Source organism: Pseudophryne corroboree, chromosome 7 (assembly GCF_028390025.1).
Source record: "Pseudophryne corroboree isolate aPseCor3 chromosome 7, aPseCor3.hap2, whole genome shotgun sequence".
NCBI classification, from domain to species: domain Eukaryota; kingdom Metazoa; phylum Chordata; class Amphibia; order Anura; family Myobatrachidae; genus Pseudophryne; species Pseudophryne corroboree.
In genome coordinates, this window is record NC_086450.1 from 72,515,680 (window position 1) to 72,523,881 (window position 8,202).

An 8,202-nucleotide genomic window follows, 5' to 3' on the forward strand; every position below is an offset into this window, starting at 1 on the left:
ATGGTACCTAAAGTTTAAAGCAGAAATTGGGACACTTTTGGAATTTTCATTTTTGACCAAAATCGATGGGTCCATGGCTTAGTGAATTTCTTTACAACACAAAATGGTTGAAGCTCCTGTTCAAAAATTATGCTCCGAAATCAACTTCTGTCACTTTAGTGATACATTTTGGAATAGTACCTAAAGTTTCAACAAGAAATTGGGGCCCTTTTGGAATTTTCATTTTTTTTTTTAAATCGGGGCCGGGGCTTAGGGATTTTCTCATACGCCACAAAACGGTCCAAGCTCCTGTTCAAAAATCATGCTCCGAAATCAACTTCTGTCACCTCAGTGATACATTTTGCGATGGTACCTAAAGTTTAGAGCAGAAATTGGGGCATTTTTGGAATTTTCATTTTTGGCCAAAATTGATGGGTTCGGGCCTTAGGGAATTAGTCATAAGCCGCAAAACGGTCCAAGATCCTGTTCAAAAATCATGCTCTGAAATCATCTTCTGTCACCTCAGTGATACATTTTGGGATGGTACCTAAAGTTTAAAGCCGAAATTGGGGCACTTTTGGAATTTTATATTTTGACCAAAATCGATGGGTCCGTGGCTTAGTGAATTTCTTTACAACACAAAATTGTTCAAGCTCCTGTTCAAAAATTATGCTCCGAAATCAACTTCTGTCACCTCAGTGATACATTTTGCCATGGTAACTAAAGTTTAAAGCAGAAATTGGGACACTTTTGGAATTTTCATTTTTGAGCAAAATCGAAGGGTCCGTCCGGGTCTTAGGGAATTTCTCATATGACACAAAACAGTCCAAGCTTCTGTTCAAAAATCATGCTCCGAAATCAACTTCTGTCACCTCAGTGATACATTTTGGGATGGTACCTAAAGTTTAAAGCAGAAATTGGGGCACTTTTGGAATTTTCGTTTTTGACCAAAATCGATGGGTCAGGGGCTTAGGGAATTTCTCATATGTCACAAAATGGTCCAAGCTCCTGTTCAAAAATCATGCTCCGAAATCAACTTCTGTCACCTCAGTGATATATTTTGAGATGGTACCTAAATTTTAAAGCAGAAATTGGAACAATTTTGGAATAATCATTTTTGACCAAAATCGATGGGTCCGGGAATTAGGGAATTTCTCATATGCCACAAAACGGTCCAAGCTCCTGTTCAAAAATCATGCTCCGAAATCAACTTCTGTCACCTCAGTGATACATTTTTGGATAGTACCTAAAGTTTAAAGCAGAAATTGGGGCACTTTTAGAATAATCATTTTTGACCAAAATCGATGGGTCAGGGGCTTAGGGAATTTCTCATATGCCACAAAATGGTCCAAAGCTCTTGTTCAAAAATCATGCTCCGAAATCAACTTCTATTACCTCAGTGATACATTTTGGGATGGTACCTAAAGTTTAGAGCAAAAATTGTGGCACTTTTGGAATTTTCATTTTTGAGCAAAATCAATGGGTCCGGGGCATAGGGAATTTGTCATACGCCGCAAAACGGTCCAAGCTCCTGTTCAAAAATCATGCTCCGAAATCAACTTCTATTACCTCAGTGATACATTTTGGGATGGTACCTAAAGTTTAAAATAGAAATTGGGGCACTTTTGGAATGTTCATTTTTGACCAAAATCGATGGGTCCGGGGCTTAGGGAATTTCTCATATGACACAAAATGGTCCATGCTCCTGTTCAAAAATCATGCTCTGAAATCAACTTCTGTCACCTCAGTGATACATTTTGCGATGGTACCTAAAGTTTAAAGCAGAAATTGGGGCACTTTTAGAATAATCATTTTTGACCAAAATCGATGGGTCCGGGGCTTAGGGAATTTCTCATATGCCACAAAACGGTCCAAGCTCCTGTTAAAAAATCATGCTCCGAAATCAACTTCTGTCACCTCAGTGATATATTTTGGGATGGTACCTAAAGTTTAAAGCAGAAATTGGGACACTTTTGGAATTTTCATTTTTGACCAAAATCGATGGGTCCATGGCTTAGTGAATTTCTTTACAACACAAAATGGTTGAAGCTCCTGTTTAAAAATTATGCTCCGAAATCAACTTCTGTCACTTTAGTGATACATTTTGGAATTGTACCTAAAGTTTCAACAAGAAATTGGGGCCCTTTTGGAATTTTCATTTTTTTTTTAAAAATCGGGGCCGGGGCTTAGGGATTTTCTCATACGCCACAAAACGGTCCAAGCTCCTGTTCAAAAATCATGCTCCGAAATCAACTTCTGTCACCTCAGTGATACATTTTGCGATGGTACCTAAAGTTTAGAGCAGAAATTGGGGCACTTTTGGAATTTTCATTTTTTGACCAAAATCGATGGGTCCGGGCTTAGGGAATTTCTCATATGCCACAAAATGGTCCAAGCTCCTGTTCCAAAATTATGCTCCGAAATCAACTTCTGTCACTTCAGTGATACATTTTGGAATAGTACCTAAAGTTTCAACAAGAAATTGGGCCCCTTTTGGAATTTTCATTTTTGACCAAAATCGATGGGTCCATGGCTTAGTGAATTTCTTTACAACACAAAATGGTTGAAGCTCCTGTTCAAAAATTATGCTCCGAAATAAACTTCTGTCACTTTAGTGATACATTTTGGAATAGTACCTAAAGTTTCAAAAAGAAATTGGGGCCCTTTTGGAATTTTCATTTTTTTTTTAAAAAATCGGGGCCGGGGCTTAGGGATTTTCTCATACGCCACAAAATGGTCCAAGCTCCTGTTCAAAAATCATGCTCCGAAATCAACTTCTGTCACCTCAGTGATACATTTTGCGATGGTACCTAAAGTTTAGAGCAGAAATTGGGGCACTTTTGGAATTTTCATTTTTGACCAAAATCGATGGGTCCGGGGCTTAGGGAATTTCTCATATGCCACAAAATGGTCCAAGCTTCTGTTCCAAAATTATGCTCCGAAATCAACTTCTGTCACTTCAGTGATACATTTTGGAAAAGTACCTAAAGTTTCAACAAGAAATTGGGCCCCTTTTGGATTTTTCATTTTTGACCAAAATCGATGGGTCAGGGGCTTAGGGAATTTCTCATATGACACAAAATGGTCCATGCTCCTGTTCAAAAATCATGCTCTGAAATCAACTTCTGTCACCTCAGTGATACATTTTGCGATGGTACCTAAAGTTTAAAGCCAAAATTGGGGCACTTTTGGAATTTTCTATTTTGACCAAAATCAATGGGTCCGTGGCTTAGTGAATTTCTTTACAACACAAAATGGTTCAAGCTCCTGTTCAAAAATTATGCTCCGAAATCAACTTCTGTCACCTCAGTGATACATTTTTGGATGGTACCTAAATTTTAAAGCAGAAATTGGGGCACTTTTGGATTTTAAATTTTTGACCAAAATCGATGGGTCAGGGGCTTAGGGAATTTCTCATATGCCACAGAACGGTCCAAGCTCCTGTTCAAAAATCATGCTCCGAAATCAACTTCTGTCACCTCAGTGATATATTTTGGGATGGTACCTAAAGTTTAAAGCAGAAATTGGGACACTTTTGGAATTTTCATTTTTGACCAAAATCGATGGGTCCATGGCTTAGTGAATTTCTTTACAACACAAAATGGTTGAAGCTCCTGTTCAAAAATTATGCTCCGAAATCAACTTCTGTCACTTTAGTGATACATTTTGGAATAGTACCTAAAGTTTCAACAAGAAATTGGGCCACTTTTGGAATTTTCATTTTTGACCAAAATCGATGGGTCAGGGGCATAGGGAATTTCTCATATGACACAAAATGGTCCATGCTCCTGTTCAAAAATCATGCTCTGAAATCAACTTCTGTCACCTCAGTGATACATTTTGCGATGGTACCTAAAGTTTAAAATAGAAATTGGGGCACTTTTGGAATTTTCATTTTTGACCAAAATCGATGGGTCAGGGGCTTAGGGAATTTCTCATATGACACAAAATGGTCCATGCTCCTGTTCAAAAATCATGCTCTGAAATCAACTTCTGTCACCTCAGTGATACATTTTGCGATGGTACCTAAAGTTTAAAGCAGAAATTGGGGCACTTTTAGAATAATCATTTTTGACCAAAATCGATGGGTCCGGGGCTTAGGGAATTTCTCATATGCCACAAAACGGTCCAAGCTCCTGTTCAAAAATCATGCTCCGAAATCAACTTCTGTCACCTCAGTGATACATTTTGGGATGGTACCTAAATTTTAAAGCAGAAATTGGAGCACTTTTGGAATAATAATTTTTGACCAAAATCAATGGGTCCGGGCCTTAGGGAATTAGTTATACACCGCAAAACGGTCCCAGATCCTGTTCAAAAATCATGCTCCGAAATCATCTTCTGTCACCTCAGTGATACATTTTGGGATGGTACCTAAAGTTTAAAGCCAAAATTGGGGCACTTTTGGAATTTTCTATTTTGACCAAAATCAATGGGTCCGTGGCTTAGCGAATTTCTTTACAACACAAAATGGTTCAAGCTCCTGTTCAAAAATGATGCTCCGAAATCAACTTCTGTCACCTCAGTGATACATTTTGGGATGGTACCTAAAGTTTAAAGCAGAAATTGGGACACTTTTGGAATTTTCATTTTTGACCAAAATCGATGGGTCCATGGCTTAGTGAATTTCTTTACAACACAAAATGGTTGAAGCTCCTGTTCAAAAATTATGCTCCGAAATCAACTTCTGTCACTTTAGTGATACATTTTGGAATAGTACCTAAAGTTTCAACAAGAAATTGGGGCCCTTTTGGAATTTTCATTTTTTTTTTTAAATCGGGGCCGGGGCTTAGGGATTTTCTCATACGCCACAAAACGGTCCAAGCTCATGTTCAAAAATCATGCTCCGAAATCAACTTCTGTCACCTCAGTGATACATTTTGCGATGGTACCTAAAGTTTAGAGCAGAAATTGGGGCACTTTTGGAATTTTCATTTTTGACCAAAATTGATGGGTTCGGGCCTTAGGGAATTAGTCATAAGCCGCAAAACGGTCCAAGATCCTGTTCAAAAATCATGCTCTGAAATCATCTTCTGTCACCTCAGTGATACATTTTGGGATGGCACCTAAAGTTTAAAGCCAAAATTGGGGCACTTTTGGAATTTTCTATTTTGACCAAAATCAATGGGTCCGTGGCTTAGTGAATTTCTTTACAACACAAAATGGTTCAAGCTCCTGTTCAAAAATTATGCTCCGAAATCAACTTCTGTCACCTCAGTGATACATTTTTGGATGGTACCTAAATTTTAAAGCAGAAATTGGGGCACTTTTGGATTTTAAATTTTTGACCAAAATCGATGGGTCAGGGGCTTAGGGAATTTCTCATATGCCACAGAACGGTCCAAGCTCCTGTTCAAAAATCATGCTCCGAAATCAACTTCTGTCACCTCAGTGATACATTTTGCGATGGTACCTAAAGTTTAGAGCAGAAATTGGGGCATTTTTGGAATTTTCATTTTTGACCAAAATTAATGGGTTCGGGCCTTAGGGAATTAGTCATAAGCCGCAAAACGGTCCAAGATCCTGTTCAAAAATCATGCTCTGAAATCATCTTCTGTCACCTCAGTGATACATTTTGGGATGGTACCTAAAGTTTAAAGCCGAAATTGGGGCACTTTTGGAATTTTATGTTTTGACCAAAATCGATGGGTCCGGGCCTTAGGGAATTAGTTATACACCGCAAAACGGTCCCAGATCCTGTTCAAAAATCATGCTCCGAAATCATCTTCTGTCACCTCAGTGATACATTTTGGGATGGTACCTAAAGTTTAAAGCCAAAATTGGGGCACTTTTGGAATTTTCTATTTTGACCAAAATCAATGGGTCCGTGGCTTAGCGAATTTCTTTACAACACAAAATGGTTCAAGCTCCTGTTCAAAAATGATGCTCCGAAATCAACTTCTGTCACCTCAGTGATACATTTTGGGATGGTACCTAAAGTTTAAAGCAGAAATTGGGACACTTTTGGAATTTTCATTTTTGAGCAAAATCGAAGGGTCCGTCCGGGTCTTAGGGAATTTCTCATATGACACAAAACAGTCCAAGCTTCTGTTCAAAAATCATGCTCCGAAATCAACTTCTGTCACCTCAGTGATACATTTTGGGATGGTACCTAAAGTTTAAAGCAGAAATTGGGGCACTTTTGGAATTTTCGTTTTTGACCAAAATCGATGGGTCAGGGGCTTAGGGAATTTCTCATATGTCACAAAACGGTCCAAGCTCCTGTTCAAAAATCATGCTCCGAAATCAACTTCTGTCACCTCAGTGATATATTTTGAGATGGTACCTAAATTTTAAAGCAGAAATTGGAACAATTTTGGAATAATCATTTTTGACCAAAATCGATGGGTCCGGGAATTAGGGAATTTCTCATATGCCACAAAACGGTCCAAGCTCCTGTTCAAAAATCATGCTCCGAAATCAACTTCTGTCACCTCAGTGATACATTTTTGGATGGTACCTAAAGTTTAAAGCAGAAATTGGGGCACTTTTAGAATAATCATTTTTGACCAAAATCGATGGGTCAGGGGCTTAGGGAATTTCTCATATGCCACAAAATGGTCCAAAGCTCTTGTTCAAAAATCATGCTCCGAAATCAACTTCTATTACCTCAGTGATACATTTTGGGATGGTACCTAAAGTTTAGAGCAAAAATTGTGGCACTTTTGGAATTTTCATTTTTGAGCAAAATCAATGGGTCCGGGGCTTAGGGAATTTGTCATACGCCGCAAAACGGTCCAAGCTCCTGTTCAAAAATCATGCTCCGAAATCAACTTCTATTACCTCAGTGATACATTTTGGGATGGTACCTAAAGTTTAAAATAGAAATTGGGGCACTTTTGGAATGTTCATTTTTGACCAAAATCGATGGGTCCGGGGCTTAGGGAATTTCTCATATGACACAAAATGGTCCATGCTCCTGTTCAAAAATCATGCTCTGAAATCAACTTCTGTCACCTCAGTGATACATTTTGGGATGGTACCTAAAGTTTAAAATAGAAATTGGGGCACTTTTGGAATGTTCATTTTTGACCAAAATCGATGGGTCCGGGGCTTAGGGAATTTCTCATATGACACAAAATGGTCCATGCTCCTGTTCAAAAATCATGCTCTGAAATCAACTTCTGTCACCTCAGTGATACATTTTGCGATGGTACCTAAAGTTTAAAGCAGAAATTGGAGCACTTTTAGAATAATCATTTTTGACCAAAATCGATGGGTCAGGGGCTTAGGGAATTTCTCATATGCCACAAAATGGTCCAAAGCTCTTGTTCAAAAATCATGCTCCGAAATCAACTTCTATTACCTCAGTGATACATTTTGGGATGGTACCTAAAGTTTAGAGCAAAAATTGTGGCACTTTTGGAATTTTCATTTTTGAGCAAAATCAATGGGTCCGGGGCTTAGGGAATTTGTCATACGCCGCAAAACGGTCCAAGCTCCTGTTCAAAAATCATGCTCCGAAATCAACTTCTATTACCTCAGTGATACATTTTGGGATGGTACCTAAAGCTTAAAATAGAAATTGGGGCACTTTTGGAATGTTCATTTTTGACCAAAATCGATGGGTCCGGGGCTTAGGGAATTTCTCATATGACACAAAATGGTCCATGCTCCTGTTCAAAAATCATGCTCTGAAATCAACTTCTGTCACCTCAGTGATATATTTTGGGATAGTACCTAAAGTTTAAAGCAGAAATTGGGACACTTTTGGAATTTTCATTTTTGACCAAAATCGATGGGTCCATGGCTTAGTGAATTTCTTTACAACACAAAATGGTTGAAGCTCCTGTTTAAAAATTATGCTCCGAAATCAACTTCTGTCACTTTAGTGATACATTTTGGAATAGTACCTAAAGTTTCAACAAGAAATTGGGGCCCTTTTGGAATTTTCATTTTTTTTAAAAAAATCGGGGCCGGGGCTTAGGGATTTTCTCATACGCCACAAAACGGTCCAAGCTCCTGTTCAAAAATCATGCTCCGAAATCAACTTCTGTCACCTCAGTGATACATTTTGCGATGGTACCTAAAGTTTAGAGCAGAAATTGGGGCATTTTTGGAATTTTCATTTTTGACCAAAATCGATGGGTTCGGGCCTTAGGGAATTAGTCATAAGCCGCAAAACGGTCCAAGATCCTGTTCAAAAATCATGCTCTGAAATCATCTTCTGTCACCTCAGTGATACATTTTGGGATGGTACCTAAAGTTTAAAGCCGAAATTGG